The following is a 27,457-nucleotide window of genomic DNA, read 5'->3' on the forward strand; positions in this document are numbered from 1 at the left end:
CACACCTCAAAAGGCTTTAGAACATATAACTACACCGCTGAGCCACAAATATATATTTTTCTTTTTCCACCAATAGACGCCACAAAAGGCGTTAGAACATATAACTGCACCACTAAACGGCAAATATATTTTAATACACGACAAAAAGGGCTGTAAATTTAGCACTTCACCACACAATAGCTAATAAGCTTTTTTTTCCTACTAATACAAGCCCAAAAATGCTTTAGAACATATAACTGCACCGCACAAGGGCAAATAAGACATAGAAAATTTTCCTTGTAATAAACCCTATATATGGCTGTATCAAACAGCACTTGCACCCCAATAATAACAACGGTTTGCTGGATTTAAAGAGCTGTTTGAAGGCAATTTGCGTTCCCAGTCAGTGCAGCAAGATGTAATAGGATTGTTCCTATTACCCAGTCTGTAACCTCCCCTACTGAATCTTGTTCAACATAAATGCTGTCCTCCCTCTCCTTTCCCTACACCTTGAATAATCTTTCCCTGCTCTTTAAGTTTTTTCTAGCACTGTCCCTAGCACCTGTTGACGTCTCTCCCTGCACTAAGTACATGGCAAGAAAATGGCAGAATCCAAGATGGCTGAGGATATTTATAGGGCTGTGACATCACGGGGCTGGCTGCTTATTGGCTGCATGCATGGCATTATCAGTGATCCCATAGTTCCTTGTTCTATGTCCTCACACATGCAGCAGCCTGTCACGGCAAATGTTGTGTGCCCCTTGACATGGTTGCCGTACATGCTGTTGCCTGCCGCAACGTTTTGTTGTTATAACATGTAGGTGGCTCCTCCTTTCCCATGGGTCCTTCCCTGTCTGGTGCCGGAGGGGTTAATTATCTAGCTGGTGTGGATTTAGGTGTGTCTTGGGTGTGGCCTCTTGGCTCTTTATATGTTGTGTTGTGAGCTTGAGGTCTGTTGCCATCCAGCCTTTTTGTAAGCTGGAGTGCTGCTCCTATCCTGGATATACCATCTGTCCAGTGGGAGGGCCTCCTAGCTAGACATCAATGTCACCTTGATGTCTCCCTTATGTTCCCTATGTCTTTACCTTCCCTTGTTTCTATGTTTGGTGTGGGGTATGTGCGAGGTCTGTTGTATGTCTAGTTGTCCTTACATATCTGGCATGTGGTGTCTGTCTTCCAGCATTTTTGCTAGACATTTTCCAATGTGAGTCGCATAACCTCCGGAAGGGGGTGTCAGGGTTCCCCGGAGAGAGAATCACAAGTCGGTGAGCAGCTCTGTCTGGGGATGCCATGCTTCCTGTCTGCATGGGGTCTGGTGGTTGTTGTAGCCGCGGCATGTTTCTGACTCTTACCTGCCGTTTCAGTGGCTGTTCACTGGCTATCCCTTTCCTTGCAGCTGTGCCAGTGGAGACTCCTGTTCATCCGTGTCTGGGATGAATAGGTTGTCTCCTGCTCATAACCTTATTTCAGGGATCCTTTGGGTTACTCAGGGTCCCATGTTCCTGTGTATGAGCCCACCTACAGTCTGGGTCTACTCATACAGTTAGGAGTCAGGACAAGTGTTGGCCCGGCTCTAGGAGGTGACCTGCTCCTATTTCCTGGTGTTCAGGCCTAGTTGCTTCCCCATTTTCCTACGCTATATGGTGGGGAGTTTTTCCCACTCCCCACTGTGATACAGCCATTTTAGGAAAAAATTTGATTTGTCACCACGAATCGCAAGGAAATTCAGCTTCAGTACGAATCAAATTTTTCCTGAAATTTAGATCTAATTCCACTTTGTTAACTTTGATTCGCTTATCTCTAGTATTAATCAAACTTTCAGCTTAACATTAGAACTCCCCCACCCTAATTCCACACACTCTAGTTCCCCACATTAGCAAGGGACGTAACTGCTACAAATATAGTGTTCCTGGCCGACGTCACTAGAGAAAAACCAAGGAGGGAGGATGCATAAGGAAGCCATTCAGAGTCTTTGCAAAGCTGAGTGACAACGCATTATAAAGCCACTCTAATTACTTGCCATATTTTGAAATTAAATTATTTCAATGAGGCAGACACAAACAATTAAGGGTTCATGTGCGAGAACAGTATCTGTCCCTTGCTCTAAAATAACTTATCATTGCGCGCTCTGTTAAGTCTCTCTAACAGTTTACCAGTAATGATGTAATACAGTATGGAATTCATTAGTGTAGTACTTTACATGCAATCTGATAGACAGTAGAATTTTTTTTATGGGCAACTATATATTCTATCAATACAGAGAGCCCCATTATACAGTATATACTACCAATACAGAGGGTCCATAATATATGATACAGAGGGGGGCATTATATAGAGTATACTATCAATACAGAGAGGGCCATTATATATACTTCGGAGGGGGGCCATTATATATACTACAGAAGGGGCTAATATATATACTACCAATACAGAGTTGGCCAATATACATCACAGGGGGCCATTATATATGCTATCAATACGGGACTGATATTGCATTTTCTATCAATCGAGAGGGGGCATTATAATACTGGGCTCACTACAGGAAGGGGGAAGAGCTTTATATATACTACCACTACAGGGGGTATTATACTACAGGAAGGAAGTGAGATCATTATACATCCTAGCACTTCAGGGTTAATTATACATATGGGCACTACAGGGGGGTACATTATATGAATTGGCACTACAGGAGGCATTATAACGACAAGGGACACTGCAGTGGGGCTATATAAATATTGGGGCTACTACAAGGGATATTATAAATACTGGGGCCACTATAGAGGGCATTATAACTACAGTGGACTTTATTACAACTGTGGGCTCTAAAGAGGTGCCTGTTAGAGTTACCTTATTACTGCTTGAGGCACTATGGTGGGGGGGTATTTCTGCAGGGGACTCTATGGGGTCATTATTAATATTGGTGGTACTGTGAGGGCATTATTATTGGGCACAATATGGAGGACACTACTACTAATAGGGTTGCTATTAGGGGTACTGAAGAGTGCACTATTACTATTGAGGGCAGTCTGGGAGCACTATTACCATGGAGGGACAATCTGAATGGCACTATTATTTCGGCAGTATAGTAGTTAGGAGCATTGGGTAACACAGCAGGCACAGTTTTGAGGGTAGCAGCAGGATGACGATTAGTGGGGTACCTCAGGGATCTGTTCTGGGACCCATATTGTTTAATATCTTTATCAGCGAAATTGCAGGAGGCCTCAATGGTAAGGTGTGTATTTTTGCTGATGACACAAAGATTTGTAACAGGGTTGATGTTCCTGGAGGGATACACCAAATGGAAAAGGACTTAGGAAAACTAGAGAATGGTCAAAAATCTGGCAACTAAAATTTAATGTTGATAAGTGCAAGATAATGCACCTGGGACATAAAAACCCAAGAGCAGAATATAAAATCAGTGACACAGTCCTAACCTCAGTATCTGAGGAAAGGGATTTAGGGGTAATTATTTCAGAAGACTTAAAGGAAAGTGTTAAAGGAATAGCTCACTCTTATGCAAAACGGACCAGGTGCTCTAGGCCAGAAAAACTGTATCACCCTTACAGGTAAAGATTGAAAAATAGATAAATTAAATTGGACTGGCACTCTGTATGTGTGGTGATATGGAGTAAATACAATGAATAATATAATGAAAGGTGATCACAATTTAATTCATAAACGTAATATAATACAATAAAATGCACAATACAATAAAAGCATATATAAACGCTAAAAATTAGTAGATAGCAGCACTGGCATGTAATGATTCCTTTGTTAGTTCATGATATAAAGTTAGTATCTTATAGTAAGCAAACTTGACTGGATAGAGTGGTTGTCCTTTCAATCACAATATATAAAGTACAAAAGATCGCATGCAGGTGTAAGGTCCAATAATTGTGTAGCTTGTGCAAAGAATTCGGCACAAATATATTAACTCCTAAATAGCGCTGAGTGGCAGTAATTGAGATAAAATACTCCAAGGCAAGAGAGTTGTGTCAGATCTTACCTTGAGCCGGCTGAAGTAGAGAACACAGTCACTCACGTATATGATGCAAATGATCCCGCATTTGAAAGTAGGCGCCGGAACAGTACGGTCTATGGCGTGTTGTAATAGACGCCGGAGCAGTGTAGTCTATGGCGTGCTGTGGTAGACGCCGGAACAGTGCGGTCTATAGCGTGTTGCTGGCTTGGCCGTCTGTATCGCAGAGTGTGCTGCGTCCCACGTGGTCCGTGACGTACCTCCGGTCCGGGACTTCAACAAGGTATCGCGAGACCTGGTGTGCGGCAATCAGAGTAGCAAGAGCTGTGCTCGGCGAGATCTGAATAGAGTTTTTCACTGGAGCGCTCCAGTTATTACAATGAATTGTTCTCAGATTCTTTTTTCATCTGAGTATATGAAGAAGGCCTTGATTCTAATGGGAGTATATCAGCTGGTTACGCCAGACGCGTTTCGGGGACCTCTTCCCCTTCCTCAGTGGCAGCATAGTGCCACTCATCGCTATTTAGGAGTTAATATATTTGTGCCGAATTCTTTGTACAAGCTACACAATTATTGGACCTTACACCTGCATGCGATCTTTTGTACTTTATATATTGTGATTGAAAGGACAACCACTCTATCCAGTCAAGTTTGCTTACTATAAGATACTAACTTTATATCATGAACTAACAAAGGAATCATTACATGCCAGTGCTGCTATCTACTAATTTTTAGCGTTTATATATGCTTTTATTGTAATGTGCATTTTATTGTATTATATTACGTTTATGAATTAAATTGTGATCACCTTTTATTATATTATTCATTGTATTTACTCCATATCACCACATATACAGAGTGCCAGTCCAATTTAATTTATCTATTATTTCAGAAGACTTAAAGGTAGGCAGACAATGTCATAGAGCAGCAGGAAATGCTAGCAGAATGCTTGGGTGTATAGGGAGAGGAATTACCAGTAGAAAGAGGGAGGTGCTCATGCCGCTCTACAGAGCACTAGTGAGACCTCATTTGGAGTATTGTGCTCAGTACTGGTGACCATATCTCCAGAAGGATATTGATACTTTGGAGAGAGTTCAGAGAAGAGCTACTAAACTAGTACATGGATTGCAGGATAAAACTTACCAGGAAAGATTAAAGGACCTTAACATGTATAGCTTGGCAGAAAGACGAGACAGAGGGGATATGATAGAAACTTTTAAATACATAAAAGGAATCAACAAGGTAAAAGAGGAGAGAATATTTAAAAGAAGAAAAACTGCTACAAGAGGACATAGTTTAAAATTAGAGGGGCAAAGGTTTAAAAGTAATATCAGGAAGTATTACTTTACTGAGAGAGTAGTGGATGCATGGAATAGCCTTCCTGCAGAAGTGGTAGCTGCAAATACAGTGAAGGAGTTTAGGCATGCATGGGATAGGCATAAGGCCAGCCTTCATATAAGATAGGCCCAGGGGCTATCCATAGTATTTAGTATATTGGGAAGACTAGATGAGCCAAATGGTTCTTATTTGCCGACACATTCTATGTTTCTATGGGCTCCAGGAGGGGGTGGATGATCAAAAAGCAAGGAATTTAGGATGTATGGGTTCCAAACTCTGCAGAGACAAGACAGAGCAGAAAGAAATTATTAAGGCAGTCTGATCTTTAAATGGAGAAAATGAGAAGAGGGAACATCTATATGAGAAGAAACATCGCTGGATGTAAGAGGTATGTAGTGCTGTATTAAGCTTTATGTTTTGTAGCGCAGGATGTAATGTCCATCCAAATATGTCTTTACCAGTAGGCCTGTATGGAGGGGTTGAATTGGGAATTTGGCACAGTGGAGGCTTAATTTCAATTTTTCTCTCAGGCAGCAGAAAGTCTAGAACTCGCCTTGCACATACGGATGTAGCAGGCCTAACACACATGCTTTATGAGACAAGTTATCTAAACTAAATGCAACTAAATGTGTTAAGCAATTGCTTTTCAATGGCTTTTGTTTCAAGATAACGCAATGAGTTAAGAAATTTGTGTTAAAGGGAACCTGTCACCGGGATTTGGGGCATAGAGCTGAGGACATGGGTTGCTAGATGGCCGCTAGCACATCCGCAATACCAAGTCCCCATAGCTCTGTGTGCTTTTATTGTGTTAAAAAAAACGATTTGATACATATGCAAATTAACCTGAAATAAGTCAGATCTTGAAAATATGACTCTTCTCTGGTCACACAAGTAAGATATGACTCTTTTATGTTAATTTGCATATGTATCAAATCGGGTTTTTTACACAATAAAAGCACACAGAGCTATGGGGACTGGGTACTGCGGATGTGCTAGCGGCCATCTAGCAACCCATGGCCTCAGCTCTATACACAAAATCCCGGTGACAGGTTCCCTTTAAGAGTGTATATTACCCCTGCTACATTTTGTAACTCAAATTGCTATCAAATTTGCAGACTGTGCTGTAGTAGAATCATATAAATCAATAAGGTTCCCTTCACCATGCTAGTACAATGTATCTGATCTGACAAGGTGTAAGGAAAGAAAAGATCTCTGTTTTAAATCTTACTATGCCTACTATAATGTTAGATTCCTATCATAATGGTGAGTTGGTATAGGCCCTTATACCCCCAAAAGGTCCTTACTGTAAACAGTGTAAATATGGTTCTCATTATCCTTTTTAACCAGCACTTAGTTACTTTGGCATATAGCCTATATGCAGACACATTTTCTAAATGTATACCAAAGCGCAGCATCTATAAGCTCAGCATTTCAGTGAAAATAGACACGCAGGTGTTTCATGAATGAATGTATTCACAGATGTCTAGATTTCAAGATTTGCAGCAAGATGCAGCTGCTCAGCTGACAATATGTGCAAAAAAAAATCTAATACTATTTGTATGGTTTAAGTGATTTATTGTGAATAAACCTAAGCTCAATATGTGACTATTCAATGAAATTCCATGGAAGTATCACTTACGGTATTTTTTGCATAGCTGTGCAGATCTAAGAAGACTTCCTTCAAAATGAAAAATGTGCATCTGGCAAGCACCTTGTTTTTGCATTTATGTACCTAATACTTCTGCTCCTTCTGTATGTCAGCCTCAAATTTAATTTCAAAGTAATTACATCTTTTTCACTTTGCATTATGGCAGCAATGCACAAACCTCAGCAATTTAATTGTATACAATGAAAGTGGTTTTGTGGCTCCACAATAAATGTGATGATATATTAAAAATAAAACCCATAGGGTTGCCTCTATAGAGAGGAAGATCATGAATATAGTTCTGATTAAAGGTCCCAAAAAAATCCCTTGCTCATGATGTATACCTTTTACTATATATATACATATATATATATATATATATATATATATATATATATATATATATATATATATATATATTTGTGATGAATTGGCAGTCAATAATGACATATGATTCAGTGTGATAACAGAAACTGTGTGTGTGTTAAACATATTTAATATATACAATGCACCACTCTTCTAAATAATTTTCCATTAGATAAACAACTGTCACGGGGCAGTGTGGGTAGTGAACTCCATACCAAACACAAGAGGAAAGGGAAAAGGTACTAGGCCTGGAAACTAGGTAAAGGGGAAAGGGCGCCACCTAGTGAAGCCCTGACTAATATCATTATGAACAGACCTTGATGGTAGGACTGTTCATACTCAGGAACCTAGAGCCCTATCTGACTCTAAAGGGCCCTGGAAATAGTGTCAGGACAAAAGATGACCTGTTCCTTCCCAGCTGAAGGAACATGAGACTCCCTCAGGCCTAATACCAAAAGATAGGGGAAAACAACAAACAAGAAATAGGGAAAAGACACTTAACTCTGAATACACGGACGAGCATGAACTCAGAGGAGAACTGAACACCAGCACTTCCACAACCAGAAAGAAGCTATCAACCACATAGCATGATGGGTGAGACCAGACTAAATAGAGGAGTTGGAATGACCACTTAAGCTACACCTGAGACAAGAGGTGGGTATGAAACAAGTGGAACTAAAGAAGCTGTCAAATCATATCACGTGCAGCCAGTCTCTTAGACGGGGTGTACATGGAAATCACTGGGCCCCATAGCAAGAATCTTATTTTTCCCCCCTAACCCCTCCCACTACCCACCCCTGGCCCATCCCACCTCCTGTCCTGGCTCCTCACCTGCCATACCCCCATTTGCCATTTAAGACATGTATACACAGCCTACTGAAACCGTTAGGGATACATCTTTTTATTTATTTTTTATTAACCAACTTTATTGCAGTAACTTAAAAACACATAGAAACATAGAATGTGTCGGCAGATAAGAACCATTTGGCCCACCTAGTCTGCCCAATATACTAAATACTATGGATAGCCCCTAGTCCTATCTTATATGAAGGATGGCCTTATGCCTATCCCATGCATGCTTAAACTCCTCCACTGTATTTGCAGCTGCCACTTCTGCAGGAAGGCTATTCCATGCATCCACTACTCTCTCAGTAAAGTAATACTTCCTGATATTACTTTTAAACCTTTGCCCCTCTAATTTAAAACTATGTCCTCTTGTAGCAGTTTTTCTTCTTTTAAATATTATTTCCTCTTTTACCTTGTTGATTCCCTTTATGTATTTAAAAGTTTCTATCATATCCCCTCTGTCTCGTCTTTCTGCCTAGCTATACATGTTAAGGTCCTTTAATCTTTCCTGGTAAGTTTTATCCTGCAATCCATGTACCAGTTTAGTAGCTCTTCTCTGAACTCTCTCCAAAGTATCAATATCCTTCTGGAGATATGGTCACCAGTACTGAGCACAATACTCCAAATGAGGTCTCACTAGTGCTCTGTAGAGCGGCATGAGCACCTCCCTCTTTCTACTGGTAATTCCTCTTGCTATACACCTAAGCATTCTGCTAGCATTTCCTGCTGCTCTGTGACATTGTCTGCCTACCTTTAAGTCTTCTGAAATAATGATCCCTTTCCTCAGATACTGAGGTTAGGACTATATCACTGATTTTATATTCTGCTCTTGGGTTTTTACGTCCCAGGTGCATTATCTTGCACTTATCAACATTAAATTTTAGTTGCCAGATTTTTGACCATTCCTCTAGTTTTCCTTAGTCCTTTTTCCATTTGGTGTATTCCTCCAGGAACATCAACCCTGTTACAAATCTTTGTGTCATCAGCAAAAAGACACACCTTACCATCAAGGCCTTCTGCAATTTCGCTGATAAAGATATTAAACAATATGGGTCCCAGAACAGATCCCTGAGGTACCCCACTGGTAACAAGACCCTGGTCTGAATATACTCCATTGACTACAACCCTCTGTTGCCTGTCCCTCAGCCACTGCCTAATCCATTCAACAATATGGGAGTCCAAGCCCAATGACTGCACTTTATTGATAAGCCTACTATGTGGGACAGTATCAAAAGCCTTACTAAAGTCTAGATAAGCGATGTCTACTGCACCTCCATCTATTATTTTAGTCACCCAATCAAAAAAATCTATAAGATTAGTTTGACATGATCTCCCTGAAGTAAACCCATGCTGTTTTTCATCTTTCAATCCATGGGATTTTAGATGGTCCACAATCCTCTCCTTAAGTATGGATTCCATTAATTTCCCCACTATTGATGTCAGGCTTACTGGCCTATAGTTGCCCGATTCCTCCCTACTACCTTTCTTGTGAATGGGCACAACATTTGCTAATTTCCAATCTTCTGGGACGACTCCTGTTGCCAGTGATTGGTTAAATAAATCTGTTAATGGTTTTACTAGTTCACCGTTGAGCTCTTTTAATAGCTTTGGGTGTATCTCTTCAGGCCCCTGTGACTTATTTGTATTAATTTTAGACAGTTGACTTAGAACCTCTTCCTCTGTAAAGACACATGCGTCAAAAGATTCATTAGTCTTCTTTCCTAACTGAGGTCCTTCTCCTTCATTTTCCTTTGTAAAAACTGAACAGAAGTATTCATTGAGGCAGTCAGCTAGTTCTTTATCTTCTTCCATATACCTTCCTTCTTTAGTTTTTAATTTGGTAATTCCTTGTTTTAGTTTCCTTTTTTCATTTATGTATCTGAAGAATGCCTTATCGCCTTTTTTCCCTGACTGAGCAAATTTTTTCCCTAATTCAGCCACTTCTGCTGAGTACCACAGTGGTCTCTTCCTTTTTTTGCTTTTACTGACAAGCCTAATGAAATTTTCTGTTGCCTTCAATAGTGCCACTTTTAAGTAGTCCCATTTCTCCTGGACTCCAATGAAACTGTTCCAGTCTGATAGGGACTCGTATACCACTAATCTAATTTTAGAAAAGTCAGTTTTTCTAAAATCTAAAACTTTGGTTTTTGTGTGGTGTGACTAGTCACTGTACTTATAGTAAACCACACTGACTGGTGATCACTAGATCCCAAGCTTTCCCATACAGTAATATCAGATACCAAATTCCCATTTGTAAATACTAAATCTAAAATGGCCTCCTTCCGGGTTGGCTCCTCCACTACTTGCTGTAGAGATAATCCCAGTAGGGAATTTAGAATATCTGTACTCCTGGCAGAACTAGCTATTTTGGTTTTCCAGTTTACATCTGGAAGATTGAAGTCTCCCATAATGATAACTTCCCCCTTCAATGTCATTTTAGCTATTTCCTCAACTAGTAGATCATCTAATTCTTTGACTTGGTGGTCTATATATCACACCTACACGAGTTACCTTATGATTATCAAGCTGCAAGGTAACCCAAACTGACTCTAAATTGTTCTCGCTAACTTGTATCAAATTAGATTTTATGCTATCTTTCACATACAGGGCCACCCCTCTCCCCTTCTTGCCTTCTCTGTCTTTTTTGTATAGAGAGAACCCTGGTATTGATATATCCCAGTCATTACTCCCCTTGAACCACGTCTCAGTAACAGCCACTACATCTATATTCTCAGATGCCATTATAGCCTCAAGTTCATTGATCTTATTCCCTAGACTGCGAGCATTTGTAGACAAGACTCTGAGCTTGTCATTTCTTAACCTTTGTGCTACTGGGCTCTTCTGGGATTGTTCCAGGGGGGCAGTTGGACTGCTGGATTATCACTCTTTTGCCCCCCTTTCCTAGTTTAAATGCTTCTTAGCAAATACTTGGAACTGTTCACAGAGGACATTCGTTCCCTTGAGAGAAAGATGCAAACCATCTTTCTTGTACAGTTCTTTTCCATTCCAACAAGAGCTATCATGAGACACAAAGCCAAACCCTTGGTTCAGACACCATTCACCAAGCCATACATTGAATTCCTTGCTTCTGCCTGTCTGCTTCGGTAAAGCCGGGCATAGATGGGCTATGTCAGGCTTTAGCAGAGTGGGAACAGGACAGTGGACACAGGGCGCCATATGTATGCGAGCACAGCTGAGCGAGTGCAGGGCAGGAGCCCGCATACACATCACTCCTCCCTCCTCTGTCGACTGTGCTAAAATCTGACATAGCCCATCCCCCACAACTTAACCCCTTTGTTACCAGTACAATTTTTTCATCACTTCTCTTACCCTAAAAAATGTATTAATATGTGATCAAAAAGTCACACACACCTGAGACAAGAGGTGTGGTCATACCCAGCAGCAACACAGAAACAAGTGAAACCAAAGAGGCTGCAATCACGTGCAGCCAGTCTCTTAGCTCTTTTGACCCCTGTCATGGGAGCGACCAGGAGATCAATTTCTTCTCACTTTGAGGCATGTAGGTGCAATACCTAGGATTGCAGTAGGATTGAATTTGTAGGATGTCAACAAATGTATTAGTGAAGGAAGTTATGTAGTTCCCCAGAGTGTGTGATTTCATATTTAATCAATGTGTTTACTTTTATTTCAAATTTTGAAATATTATAAATCGATAGAATATGCAATAGATTATCTCAATATTCATATCGTTATTGCATACAAAATGCACAGGCAACTGTAGGGTCATAAATAAGATATAGTCTCACAGACATAATGGGGGTCTCTTTTAGGCCTAGGGCTCTCTGTATAAAACCATAATCTTTGGCAATTACTCATTAGTGATGGACGAACATCGGCCGGGACGATTCGCGTTGGCTGCGGGCCCCATTGTCATGGTCTTACCTTCTTGCCGTCCTCCTTCGTTTGACATGTGCTGGCGGCCATCTTGGTTTCTGGGTTTCTTGTAGCCTCCCACCCTGCGGCTTCTCCTTCCCACTGGGAGGAGCTGGATGCCTAGCTCATATATATAGGAGGTCTGTGGCTTCAGTTCCTTGCTTGGTCCTCCTGTGTTCACATGCTCCTAAGACTGCTGCTGCTTCTGGTTCCTGATCCTGGCCTCGTCTGACTACCCCGCTGGTTCCTGATCCTGGCTTCGTCTGACTACCCTGCTGGTTCCTGATCCTGGCTTCGTCTGACTACCCTGCTGGTTCCTGATCCAGGCTTCGTCTGACTACCCTTCTGGTTCCTAACCTCTGGCTACGCAAGACCCTGCTTCAGTTTAGCCATCCGTTTGGACTTTTGCTTACAGCTTGATTTCAATAAAGCCTTCTTATTTCCACTTATCTCTTGTTGTACGTCTGGTTCATGGTTCCATGACATTAGGACCAAGACATGAATTCTGACGGTACAGGGCCATCCTCGCTACCTACGCTGGTTGCCAGACTTGATCAGCAGGATCACCTGTTGGGTCGGTTTGCTGTGGCGTTGCAAACCCTGCTTGAACGCATGGCTCATTTCGCTTCCGTTGCCGATGGGTCGGTTGTCGCTCCTGGGCCCGCTCCTACTGCCGCTCCGGTTGTTGCGCCAGAGTCTACCCTGACACCTGTTGCTGCGCCTGCGGTGTCTCGGGGTATGACCGGTTCTGCCCCCCTTCCACAGCGCTTTGGGGGAGAGCCAACTCAGTGCCGAGGTTTCCTTAACCAGGTGGGCATTTATTTCGAGTTGCAGCCACATGCCTTTCCTACTGAGAGATCAAAGGTGGGCTTCTTGATCTCGCTGCTCTCGGACAAGGCCTTGGCCTGGGCCAGCCCTTTATGGGAGAACAACAATCCGGTGGTTGCCGAGTTTTCCGGTTTTGTTGCTTCTCTTCGGAAGGTATTCGATGTGCCGGCTCGTGCTGCCTCTGCTGCGAAGCTCCTTATGTCCATCAGACAGGGTTCACGATCCGTAGCTGAATACGCCATTGAGTTTCGTACCCTGGCAGCAGAGGTGGGCTGGAATAATGAGGCTCTGGTCGCTGCTTTCTCTCATGGTCTCTCGGATGCCTTGAAGGATGAGGTTGCAGCTAAGGACCTACCAGTGGAGCTCGAGTCTCTTATTTCTTTCCTGATTTTGATTGACACCAGACTCAGGGAGAGACCTTCCTTTAAGGAGAGCCTGCGGAGGTCTTCTAACAGATTGGCGCCTACGTTTGCTGTCCCACCCGTGCCTCCCTCTCCTCCCACGCCTCCTGGGGATGACTTGTCTGGGGGTGAACCCATGCAGCTGGGGTTTGCTCGCCTGTCCGAGGGGGAGAGGGTACTCCGGAGACGCGAGGGCCGATGCATGTACTGTGGTCTCGGTGGGCATTTTCGGTTGGCATGTCCGAACCGTCCGGGAAACGCTCGCACCTGAGATCCTGTCGGGGGCAGATCTTGGGTGGAGTCTCCTCGTCCCCGGTTTCCCGTGTTGACAAACCACTGATCACTGTTGTCCTCTCCTGGGTCGGGGGCTCGGTGACGACCCAGGCGTTGGTGGACTCTGGTGCTGGTGGTTTGTTCATTGATAGTGTGTTCGCTGCCGCCAATTCCATTCCTCTGCAGCCTCGAGGTTCCCCACTGGCTCTTGAGGCGATAGACGGCAGACCCCTTCTGCCGCCACACGTGACTCATGAGACCCTTCCAGTGGGGATAGCCATTGGTGCCGTTCACAGAGAGTCGGTCTGTCTCCAGGTTATTTAGTCTCCACACTACTCGGTGGTCTTGGGGTACCCCTGGCTCCAGAAGCATAATCCGACTTTCGATTGGAGATCGGCCGAGATCCTCTCGTGGTCACCGCAGTGTGGGGCTAGTTGCATCCATGGGCCTGTCAAGTTGCTGTGTACTTCCTCGGACTCTCTGTTGCCTCCTGAATACGAAGAGTACCGGGATGTATTCGATAAGGTGCGCGCGGTTGCCCTACCTCCGCACCGCCCATACGATTGTGCCATAGAGTTACAATCTGGTGCCGTTCCTCCTCGTGGCAAAGTCTATCCACTGTCGGTAGCGGAGAATGAGGCCATGGAGGAGTACGTGAGGGAGGCGCTTTCACGCGGACACATTCGCAAATCCTCGTCCCCGGCAGGGGCTGGATTTTTCTTTGTGAAAAAGAAGGGCGGTGAGTTGAGGCCTTGCATCGATTACAGGGGTCTCAATCGCATCACGATCAAGAACGCTTACCCGATACCCTTGATTTCCGAGCTGTTCGATCGCCTCAAAGGGGCCACGGTCTTTACCAAACTCGACCTGAGGGCGGCATATAACACCAGGACCGGTCATTATGAATCCTTGGTTATGCCCTTTGGGTTGTGCAATGCGCCCGCAGTCTTCCAGGAATTCATCAACGATGTTTTCCGTGACCTGTTGCAGCAGTGTGTGGTGGTCTATTTGGATGACATCTTGGTATATTCTGAATACATGGAGGCCCACATTATGGATGTCAGACGAGTGTTGCAACGGTTACGAGAGAACAGGCTGTTCGGTAAGCTTGAGAAATGCGAATTTCACCGATCCCAGGTAACCTTCTTAGGTTACATCATTTCCGCTGAGGGGTTCTCCATGGATCCTGAGAAGGTTTCGGCTGTCTTACAGTGGCCCCAGCCCAGTGGTCTCCGTGCCCTGCAGCGCTTTTTGGGCTTCGCCAATTATTATCGGAAGTTCATCAGGGACTTTTCTATGCTAGCCAAGCCTCTCACGGATCTGACCAGGAAGGGCAGTAATTTCCAGGTCTGGCCGCTCGAGGCCATCCGAGCTTTTGAGGCTCTAAAGTCCGCCTTTGTGTCGGCTCCGATTCTGTCGCATCCCAATCCTGGGTTGCCCTTTGTCCTCGAGGTGGACGCGTCTGAGACGGGAGTAGGCGCCCTTCTGTCTCAGCGTAGAACACCAGAGGGTCCTCTGCTTCCTTGTGGGTTTTACTCCCGGAAACTGTCTTCCGCAGAGTGCAACTATCAGATTGGTGACAGGGAGTTATTGGCCATCGTGCAGGCCCTTAAAGAATGGAGGCACTTGCTCGAGGGTTCGGTGGTTCCGGTTCTCATCCTGACGGACCACAAGAATCTGACCTACCTTTCTGAGGCCAAGAGATTGACACCACGTCAGGCCAGATGGGCTCTGTTCTTGTCACGTTTTAATTACGTGGTCTCCTACCTACCCGGTTCCAAGAACATCAGAGCGGATGCCTTATCACGGCAGTACTCCGAGCTGTCCGGGGAGGAGTCGATTCCGACTTCGGTCATACCTCCGAATCAGATCCTGGCCGCCATTCGCACCAGCCTGACCTCTCCCCTTGGGTGAGCAGATTTTGGCGGCTCAATCTGGTGCTCCCTCTGGGAGACCCAACGGCAGATGTTTTGTGCCTGAGGAGTTGCGCACTCGGTTGTTGCGAACCTACCATAACTCCAAGGCCGCGGGGCATCCTGGAAAGAATCAGCTGTCCTGGGCTGTTTCACGTCTGTTCTGGTGGCCTTCTCTACGTTCCGACATCGCCGCATATGTAGCGGCATGCTCCGTTTGTGCCCAGAGTAAGTCCCCTCGGCACCTTCCGTTGGGCCTTTTGCAACCCATAGCCACCGGGGAGCGCCCATGGTCACACCTGGGGATGGATTTCATTGTGGACCTCCCTGCATCCCGAGGCCATACGGTCATTCTCATGATTGTGGATCGGTTTTCCAAAATGTGCCACTGTGTTCCTCTCAAGAAGTTACCCTCTGCACAAGAGTTGGCCACGATTTTCGCCAGGGAGGTCTTCCGGTTGCACGGTTTGCCCAAGGAGATTGTGTCGGATCGGGGGAGTCAGTTTGTGTCCAGGTTCTGGCGCGCCTTTTGTTCCCAGTTGGGGATTCATCTCTCTTTCTCCTCGGCCTACCACCCTCAGTCCAATGGGGCCGCAGAACGATCCAATCAGGCCTTGGAGCAATTCCTTCGTTGCTATGTCTCCGATCACCAAGACAATTGGGTTGACCTCCTGCCTTGGGCTGAGTTTGCCAGGAACACGGCGGTGAACTCTTCCTCTGGGACGTCTCCCTTCATGGCCAATTATGGGTTCCAACCTGCCGTGTTACCGGAGGTATTCTCTCCCCAGGATATTCCGGCTGTGGAGGATCACCTTTCCGTCCTACGTGCTTCTTGGGTACAGATCCAGAGGTCCCTTGAGGTCTCTGCGCAGCGCCAGAGACTCCAGGCTGATCGCAGACGAGCGCCCGCTCCTTCCTACCAGGTCGGAGACCGTGTATGGTTGTCCACCCGCAACCTCAACCTTCGAGTGCCCACTCCCAAGTTGGCGCCTCGCTTTGCTGGTCCCTTCCGAGTGCTTCGCAGGGTAAACCCGGTAGCCTATGCCCTTGCGCTTCCTCCTGGCATGCGGATCTCCAACGTGTTTCATGTCTCCCTGTTGAAGCCATTGGTGTGTAATCGTTTCACTTCCTCGGTTCCTCGGCCTCGTCCGGTCCAAGTGGGCAATCGTGAGGAGTATGAGGTGAGCAATATCCTGGACTCACGCCTGGTCCGCGGTCGGTTGCAGTTTTTGGTCCATTGGCGTGGTTATGGTCCAGAGGAGCGTTCCTGGGTTCCCTCCGCAGATGTCCATGCTCCTGCTTTGCTCCGAGCCTTCCACGCACGCTTCCCTCAGAAACCGTTCCTTACTCCGCGGAGGAGGGGCCCTTGAGGGGGAGGTACTGTCATGGTCTTACCTTCTTGCCGTCCTCCTTCGTTTGACATGTGCTGGCGGCCATCTTGGTTTCTGGGTTTCTTGTAGCCTCCCACCCTGCGGCTTCTCCTTCCCACTGGGAGGAGCTGGATGCCTAGCTCATATATATAGGAGGTCTGTGGCTTCAGTTCCTTGCTTGGTCCTCCTGTGTTCACATGCTCCTAAGACTGCTGCTGCTTCTGGTTCCTGATCCTGGCCTCGTCTGACTACCCCGCTGGTTCCTGATCCTGGCTTCGTCTGACTACCCTGTGGTTCCTGATCCAGGCTTCGTCTGACTACCCTTCTGGTTCCTGACCTCTGGCTACGCAAGACCCTGCTTCGGTTTAGCCATCCGTTTGGACTTTTGCTTACAGCTTGATTTCAATAAAGCCTTCTTATTTCCACTTATCTCTTGTTGTACGTCTGGTTCATGGTTCCATGACACCCATTCACTTTAATGTCAGGCGAACCTAAAAAACCTTACTAGAAGCCAGCAAACACTTACTAGAAGTACACAAATAGTCCCACAACATGGACAGTGATATACCAGATGGGGATCATTGGCAAAAATTCTCCCAAAAATATGTCAAATATGTGCCCTGCTGGAGCTTAGAAAATGTATATTTTCTATCGGTTTGGACTTAAATAGAGCCTCTTAAACAGCTAACGAGCAGAACCTGTGGAGGGGTGGGATCCTGCCCACCACAACAAACAGAAGGGAAACACAATAAGACCTGTAAGATAGACTCACGTGCTGAAAGTCTATTAGATCTTCTCAGATCTCTCGCAGGGCAGGCAGTGACAGTGAGCGACTCAACCAACCCTGGTGCGTCCTTTGACATAATCGCACTCACTTTCTCCAACTTCCCACTTAGGCTCCGGCCTGGTGCACCTGCCCGACCCCCACCACCCCTGTGGAACGGCCTGCCTCTTCCTCTGCCTGTCATTTTCAAAATGACCCTGTGCCAAAGTCCCTAGAGAAGGGCAGTATTTGTGGAAGCTAATATATGGCAGGCCTCATTCAGTTGTTAGTTTTATTTGGTATATCAGCCTCAAGCAGTAATTTTGTGGACACAGGTATATGGAAAACCTCTTATCACTATTTTTAGGAAGCGGATATATGGCAGGCCTCAATTAGTTGTTAGTTGAAGCAGGTATATCAAAACCCTCAAATTGTTTTTTGTGGACCCATGTATATGGAAAACCTCTATCACTATTTTGTGGAAGCTGATCTATGGCAGGCCTCAATCAGTTGTTGATTCTGGTATATCACTCTCAAGCAGTAATTTTGTGGATGCAGGTATATGGCAAACCTTTATTACTATTTTGTGAAAGTGTCATGGTGGGGAGTGGGGGAAACCCCCCACCGTGCAATGTCTTCAAGGGGAAAGAGCAACTAGGCCTGAAATTAGTGATAAGTGAGCAGGTCACCTCATAAAGCGTCAGTAATCCTCACCCTAACTCCTCCCCGTATGAGCGGACTTGGATGGCAGGACGGTGCATACCTAGGATACCTAGGACCCTGAGTCTCTCTGATAATCTCTCACATAGGAGCAGGGGAGAGTCGACTTGTTCTTCAAGGACACAGAAGAGCAGGAATCTCTGCAGACCTAACAGCAAGGGAATGATGGCAGCTAGCGGCGGATGACACGACAGGTAAGTGTCCAGGTGCAGCAAACACATCTGCCAACAGGACAAGCATGGACACTTACCTGACGCAGCTGCAACCAGGAACAAGAGCCGTCCACACCACAACCACTGGATACTAGCAACGCACCTAGTCCCAAACACACACCAGGAAGGACCCAGCACCAACACCTAAACACTGAATCCAATAGTCACTACCTGGACCACTATGCAGAGACCCCCTTTTCGAAGGAAAAAACTAAAAAGGGGAAATGTCTAGCAGACATGCTGGACACAACATCAACAGACCAGACATGTAACAATGCACTAGACATAACAACCAAACCCCAAATCAAACCTACACCAAACATAGACACATATGGAAGGGTAGAGACATGGAGAAGACATAGGGATGACATTTCTAAAAGACCTTGATGTCCAACAAGGCGGCCCTCAATGACTGGACAGATGGAATTGCCCAAGAATGGAGCATAGCTTCCATCCCACAGCAAGGCTAGGGCACAACTAACCTCCATGCTACAAGCCTAGGCAAAATAGCACCAAGTGACCACACCCTGATCCACACCTAGTCGGAAATTAACCCCAGACTCACCAAACAGCAGGAAGACTCACCTTAAAGGGGTTGTCCGGGTTCAGAGCTGAACCCTTATTTTTACCTAGGCAGCCCCCCTGAGGCTAGCATCTCATGCTCCGATGCGCTCCCTTGCCCTGTGCTAAATCGCGCAGGGCACTGGCTCTTTTTTTTTCAATAACACACTGCCGGGCAGAAACTTCCGCCCTGCAATGTGTTCGGTGACGTCACCGACTCTGATAGGCGAACGTTAGTGCTGCCCTAGCCGTTTTACTGTCTAGGGCAGCGCTAAAGCCCACCTATCAGTGCCGGTGACGTCACAGGGGGTCCTGGCAGCCCCATGGAGAGCTCCGGTACAACACCGGATCTCCAAAAATACCTTTGCCCTGCACGATTTAGCGGAGGGCAAAGAAGAGCATCCGTCGCATGATCTGCTCCGAATGCTCATGTCAGGGGGGCTACCGGGGTTAAAATGGAGGTATGTCCGGGTTCAGCTCTGAATCCGGGCAACCCCTTTAAAGGGGAAGTGCACATGCAAACCGAAAACTACACGTTGCCACCAGCAACTGTGTCACGATCAAAATAACATAGGCCGTGACAGGAAGCTGATATATGGCAGGCCTCAATCAGTGGTTAGTTGAAGCTGGTATATCACCCTCAAGTAGTAATTTTGTAGATGTAGGTATATGGAAAACCTTTATCACTATTTTGTGGAAGCTGATATATGGCAGGCCTCGATCAGTTGAAGCTGGTATATCACCCTCAAGCAGTAATTTTGTGGACGCAGGTATATGGAAAACCACTATCACTATTTTGTGGAAGCTGATATATGGTAGGCATTAATCAGTTGTTAGTTGAAGCTGGTATATCACCCTCAAGCAGTAATTTTGTGGACGCAGTTATATGGAAAACCTCAATCGCTATTTTGTGGAAGCTGATAGATTGCAGCCCTCAATCAGTATATTCTGGAAGCATACAAATGCACTATAATATACTTTCTATGTTAGAAAGTATACCATAGGCATATCACGCCCCTCTGTGTTTCACAGCTATCGATAACGCAACCTTACCAGTCCTTAAAATGACTTTTGTGGCCCTATTAGCTAGTATTTGGTGTCTCTAAGTTCCTAACAGCCTGTCCCTGCTCCAAAATTCCACCTCTCCCTGCACTGGCAAAACACATAATGTAAAATGGCTGCCAGATCGGGTTCTGTTATAGGGTTGAGGGTGTGTCTATGTGCTGAAACGTCTCAATTGGCTGTCCTGTCCCACCTGATGGATGTGTCATGGGTCAATGTTCGGCACAATGCAAAAGAATTTGGCACTCGCAGACATCGCCATGTGCTTGCATGTTCGGCCGATCGCGAACGCGCAAAGTTCGCCGCGAAACCGACCGTCTGGCGAACCGCAAGGCCATTACTATTACTCATGACGGTAATAGTAAGCCCCTCCCTTTGTATATGCCACAGATGTTATTAATATTTTTATCTGAGCCCAGTTATTGTTGCAACGGGAAGTGGGAGGAAGGCGTCAATGACTAAATGTTCATGTGTGGCTGATCATTCAAACTCAATGAATGCTCTAAGGCTGAGTGCTAAGGCTGTGTGCTAGAGATGAGCAAATTTCGGTCTGAATCGGTCATCAGATTAGATTCAGGTAAGAATAAATTTTACCAGATTTAAAAGTGCTCAGATCTCCTTCTCCTAGAACTTTATGTGACCCATTTCAAGCTCTTGAATGCCAAGACAACAGTAACTACACATCAATTTAACAACACACTGCTGTGGGTTGTTTTTTTATTTATTTAAATCATGTCCCAAAATGATCCTGTTTTGGTGGCAGATGTCTTCTAACCTGAAAAATTGTGGCTACCACTTTATAAGGTTTGTGGAATCCAATTTTTTGGAAAATTTAAGATGAATTCAATTAGTTTAGCATAGATTCACTTATCTCTACTATGTTCCAAAGTAAATTTCAGCATGTTAACACACAGCCTAAGGCTCAGCTTCCCAATGGCATTTATAAAGCTGTTTGAGAAGAAGCTAAAGGCAAAATTTCATTGTACCTATTAGATCAATGAAAAATCAATAAAAAATACCTTCAAATGTGTCCATATCTACTTGATGGAGATGTTTTACACCTAAGTGGGATTTTTTTTAGCAAATATTTACTATGTAATTTAAAGTTGAATGAAATACATTGTTAATAAAAATGCACTGAAAAGTAATTTTACAATTTTCATAAAGGGGTTGTCCTAGTAAAAATATGTTTACATTTTTCAAACCAGCACCTGAATCTGAATACTTTTATAATTTCATGTAATTTAAATGTAGTATATCCACTGACTTGTTCAATAAAACATATTGTAGTCATTAAAGGAAGGTATGTGTCACCGAGATTCCTGGCCTCGGTGAGGTAAGAGCCAGTATCTTTAACTGTCAGCGGCTGACAGCGGTTTTTTGTTAGTATGGCTGTAAAGCCGATGCAGGCCGGCTCTTACTGGGAGTAGCAAAAGTGCTGGGTGGGTGGCTCTCCCCAGGCTCCAGGCCGTGTCTTTTTGGCCTATAAAAAAAAATAACAGCCAGCAATCTCGACTGGGTGTGGTATATCCTCCATTTGACAGAGTAGCTGGGGAATCTCTGTGTTTTGGGACCTGTGAAGTTGTGCCATGCTAAAGGCCTGAGAGCCGTATGCCGGGAAACAGGCCCCTAAATCCTGCTTTGGACTGCGGGTGCTAACCAGGTGAAGATTTTGTTCTATGGACATTGCATGGTGTGAACAAACACTAGGACTGTGGATGGTCATTTTTGTTTTTCCAGTTAAGTCTTTAACTGTTTAAGTTAAAGACTTTGTGATTGTCTCTATACTGTGTCCGCTAACCTGTCTACCAGAGCAAAACACCACAATATGTATATAGTGCCACCTGCTGTTTGCTCTTTTCCTTATTTCTTTGTCCAACTCGCTGAGGTGGGTACACATGATCAATTCCAACTTCTTCAACTGCCACCAGCCATATCTTCTGTTAAAAGTTAGGACAATCACAGTACATGGTCCGTGAGCAGAGGCATGCCCCTCACTGCCAGCTTCTGATCCATGTCAGTTATAAGGCTGGTTCGAGATTTATTAGGAGATTTCTATGTACTATATGATATCAAATTTTTTAAATTTTTTACATTAATCATGGGATAACCCTTCAACATATAAAGTTTTGGGGTTAGGTTGTCTATTTAAATTTTGATTATTTTGTTAAAAAACAGGTCTCGTGTTTATGCAGTGATTTTCCATCTGCTTATGTGTACCTACTCCACACTGGATCAATTTTCCCATTTAAAATGATTATAATAAAAAAATCATCTGACCAGCTGACAGATTTAGTAGCAAACTTGAATCGTTTATGCCATTTTTGTATTGTTTGTACTAAGATGCATAAAGATGCATAATTTCAAGAGTACCACCCATTTTTTTTATTATGAATTTTTTTTTATACAAATTAAAATCTATGAATTAATCCCATAATAATTACACAGATATTACTATAAAATCTCCTACATTCAAGTTGTGCTTGTTATAGTAGTGGAAGCTTTATAGGTTCTCCACAAGTAGTAATTCATTTGTAAGTTACCTATGGCAGTGTCCAGGAGAAAATATGCTCTGTGCAGAACCTTGCAGAAAAACCCTTGTAAAAAGCTTCTTCTTCTCCAGTAAACACACGTTGAGTATTTTATAAGTTTACTATAAGTGTGGTGTCTACCTTTTCATACATCCAGCACTGTTCTCTGTGGTGCTGGTCAGGTCCTCCTGTCACTGCTCATTTATGACACATGACTACTGCAGTCAATCACTGTCCCCAGCATTGGAGGGCTCGTACAGCTCCTTTAATTGCAAATTTTGCTGATATGCCATCAATCTTAACTATTATGGTACCAAGAAAATGGAAGATTTTTTTAAGATGAGGTATAAGAATATGCATGTCATGCAAACATTCTGCTCTTCATCTTATATATTTTTCATGCTATTAAGAGCAAAGAGCAATTAGGAATAAGCAGTACTAGCTTATTACTATCTAACTGCATAGACACTTTGCCAGTAGCAAGTCTGATGTCTACTCTTCACAGAAGAAGGACGAAATAAATAATTTATAGCATGATCAATTGAAAAGTATCCATCTATAGAGCATTGCTTTTACATTCACTGTTCATTTAAATGAGTAAAGGCTTCATTCCAATATCTTTAATTTAACACTTTAATTAAATTATTTTGCCTAATCTTACAATAAACCCTTTGGAAAGAGCATAATTTATAAACGTAAGGTTTCCCTTAAGCGACTGTGATAAATCAAAGGTTTAAAGGTACAATTATATTATTATTGGCAAAAAGTGACCATTTAGTGATTGAATATGCCCGTCTTTGATTTAAGCTGATGCTCATCGAAGGTCATTACTATTATTGCTGAGTAGGTGTGAATTAACACTAAGGTCAGTAATTAGCTTACATGATATACATGCTAATCAGAAAGTAATGCTTAACATTGGATTTTTAAAAGCCCTCTATATAAAGGGGTACATTATCTAAATCTTTGTAAAAAAAAAGAGGGGCAGAAACACTGCTCAGAGTGCTCTGCTTCTTCAGTTTTTCTCAGCTCTTCAAGCATGTGGAGTATGAGTTCCTTATACTTTCTATAGATCTATACACCACACTTTTGAAAAGCCAAAGGAACAAAGCATTCTAAATGGTGCTTCTACCCCTTCATTTTTTCAACAAAGGCTTAGTGACTCTTTAAAGGGGTTGATCACTTTATATATAATGTATTGTACACAGTGGGTAAAAGGGGATATATGCCACTTACTAATATAAAATATTAAAAAGTTCTGCACCATCTGGTAATCCAGGTCTTCTCCTGGACAGCCTGCTGCTCTTATCCAAAGAAATGATTACTGATGGAAAAGCACATAACACAACTTCGTCCATCAGCATCTCCCATTGTAAAACTTCTACACTAGAAAACTAGGTGCAGATGGAGACACTGCTGGAAGGAGTTTTAATTTGCCCTTTTTCATCAGAACACATTTTTGGGATGATAGTATTAGGGCTATATGGAAGGAAAACCGATAACCAGAGGGTGATGCCTCAAAATTAATATCTTTTAAGGTTAGATAGTCACCCAAAGACATGCACAAAGAACTGCTATCAGTGAATGGTCTACTGGTTGAATTGGGTCAGTAGGGTTAATATGCCACTCTTAGGCCTCATGCACACGACCGTGCCATTCTTTGCAGTCCGCAAATCGCAGATCCGCAAAAAACGGAAGCCGCCCGTGTTGCCTTCCACAATTTGTGGAACGGAACGGGCACCGGCAATATAAATATCTATTGTTGTCCGCAAAGCGCGGACAAGAATAGGACATGTAATTTTTTTTAGCGGGGCCGCGGAACGGAGCCACAGATGCGGACAGCACACAGAGTGCTGTCCGCATCTTTTGCGGCCCCATTGAAATGAACTGGTCCGCATCCGAGCAGCCAAAACGCGGCTCGGATGCGGACCCAAACAACGGTCGTGTGCATGGGGCCTTAGGATGCTCTCCCTAAAATATAGTAGCTACTACCCTGACATTATATTTATGGCAGTTGTTACTTAAGAGTTAATTTACTGTTCCTAGTGGGTCCATACTATTGTGTCACCATACAATGATTCCATGTATTTATGTACAGATGTAGCCAGTGTTATTTTGACAATTTTAATGTATGGCGCTAGAAACAGGATCAAAAATACCAGTGCCATACAGCTACGGCGCTTTGATCGGGCTGGCGCAGCTCAGATGCAGGCATTCGGCAGTCATTGATAGCCGGAATCCTGCTGTATGTGCCGACATCGGTGAAAACACTGATGCCGCCGCATTAACCCTTGCACTGCCGTGGTCAGCGCTGACAGTGGCACATGTATCCTGCCGCTGCAGTGATGTGGACCCGATGGCTTGGACGGCATTGTGGCTGCCTTCTGTGTGAGCCTGTGAGATCCAGCCCCCTGTATCTCACAGGCAGGAACGCTGTAAGTGTATTACACTGGCAATTCACTTACAGTCAATGCATTACAATGCAGAAGTATTGTAATGCATTGTAAAGGGGTTCAGACCCCCAAAAGTTGAAGTCCTAAAGTGGGACAAAAAATTAAGTTAAAAAAGAAGTAATAAAAATAAATTTTTAGCAAAAAATTTAAAGTTTCAAATAAAAAAGTGTCCTTTTCCAAAAATAAAGTTACAAATAATTGTAAAAAAAGGGAAAAAGATAAAAATAGATATATTAGGTATCGCCACATCCATGTTGACTGGCTCTATAAAAATATCACATGATCCACCTCGTCAGGTGAATGCCGTAAAAAAATAATTAAAAACAATGCCAAAACACCCATTTTCTGGTCACTTTGCCTCACAAAAAGTGTAATACCAAGTGATCAAAAAGGCATATTTAGCCCAAAATGGTACCAATCAAACCGTCATCTCATCCCGCAAAAAATGGGTACCTACCCAAGACAATCGCCCAAAAAATGAAAAAAATATGGCTCTCAGAAAATGGCAACACAAAAACATGATTTTATTCTGTTCAAAAAGGCTTTCACTGTGTAATACTTAACAAAAAGAAAAATGATAGACATATTGAGTATTTCTGCGTCCACAAAAACCTGTTCTATCAAAATATCACATTATATGCCCCTCAGGTGAATGTTATAAAAAAATAAAAATAAAAACTATGCCAAAACAGCCTTTTTTTTCCATTTACTTAAGCCTCTCAAAATCACTTTATAACTGAATTGGTGCTTAAATAATGGTTTTGGAAATTTTGTGGAAAATTTGAAGAATGTCTTCTAAACTTCTAAGCCTTCTAACGTCCTAATAAAATAAAATTACATTTACAAAATGATGCCAACATAAAGCAGACATATGAGGAATGTTGATTGATAACTATTTTATGAGGAATTACTTTCTGTTTTAAAAGTAGAAAAATTCTATCAACTCAAATTTACCACTGTCATGAAGTGCAATGTGTCACGATAAAACACTCAGAATGGCTTGGATAAGTAAAAGTGTTCCAAAGTTATAACCACATAAAGTGACACATGTCAGATTTGCACCTGGGATTTAAGGTGAAAAGTGGCTCAGTGCTGAAGGGGTTAAAGTGAATCTGTCACCACAATTTTGGACAATTATCTAAAGTAATATATTATTTTTTGTTTTCCTTCTGCTCCACATTCCCTCACACAGTGTGAATCTGCACTGAAATACATTGTCGGGACTACGGTGCATGTGCACAGGCGTTCCCTCAATTATATTAGCAATTCGGTTCTGACTGTACATTTCAGTACAGATATGAACACAGACAGCGCGGTAAAGGGGGGCAGTAGGATAATAAAGAATGGCAATTTGAACCGATGTTATTAGCAGAACTCATGTATTACTGCAGATAATAGTTTAGAATCATGGTGACAGGTTTACTTTAACAGGTTAGCACAAATAAGACATTGTCCAGCTGGTCTCAAAATAATCTGTCTATTAGAGGTACAGTTAGGTCTCCTGTACCTAATTGCACCAATAAACACACACACACAAACAAAAATTGATGATTGCATTTACTGACAGCAAGCATAGATCATTAAAATGACCATTGGTTTTGCGAAAATATATTACATAGTTTCATAACTTTCCATTATTTAATAATTGTGAAGGTATTCACTAGAGATGAGGCAACAATTGAAAAGTTTGATTCAGCTGATTCGCTGAATTTTACAAAAGTGTAAAAACAGTGTAAAATTTATAATAAAAAAATTAAATCAAACTTACCGCCTCCATTTGCTCGCAATGGGCCGGCCTCTGCCATCTTGTTTGAAGATCTGGAGCGAAATCTCGTGCGGTGCAAGATTACGTCATCACGCCTGCCGGCGTTGTGACGTCATACGTCCCCACCCACAGGATTTCAGCCAAGATCTTCAATCAAGATGGAGGCTGGCAGCCCGTCGCGAGCAAATGGAAGAGATAAGTTTATTTTTTTATGTTTTCTACACTATTTCAGGTTAAATTGATTAGCTGATACGAAGAATGAGGAAATTCGGCTTCAAGGCTAATCAAATTTATCCTGAAATTTGTATCGAATTCCACTTCATGGGATTCAATTTGCTCATCTCTAGTATTCACATAGAACATAGAATACACCTCTAAAAAATGGTGGCGCATGACTATAACAGAAAATTTAATACTTTACTCCTCCGTCAAGATGCTTTTAGCTTTATGTTTCGTTGTAACCTTGTGACTATGTGGTTATCAATTCACTAATCTTATTATATCCACAGTGTCAGATGAATGTCAAGATTTCACACTTCAATGTCAGTCCAGAATACC

The 27,457-nt window shown here is 43.4% G+C and overlaps 1 protein-coding gene across 1 annotated transcript in view; it reads left to right on the top strand.

Annotated features, from left to right (window-relative positions):
- IMMP2L (inner mitochondrial membrane peptidase subunit 2) overlaps nucleotides 1–27,457 on the top strand; it is a 1,176,402-nt gene that overhangs the window by 733,103 nt on the left and 415,842 nt on the right. The window lies entirely within an intron of this gene.

Source organism: Bufo gargarizans, chromosome 2, assembly GCF_014858855.1.
Source record: "Bufo gargarizans isolate SCDJY-AF-19 chromosome 2, ASM1485885v1, whole genome shotgun sequence".
Taxonomy (NCBI): domain Eukaryota; kingdom Metazoa; phylum Chordata; class Amphibia; order Anura; family Bufonidae; genus Bufo; species Bufo gargarizans.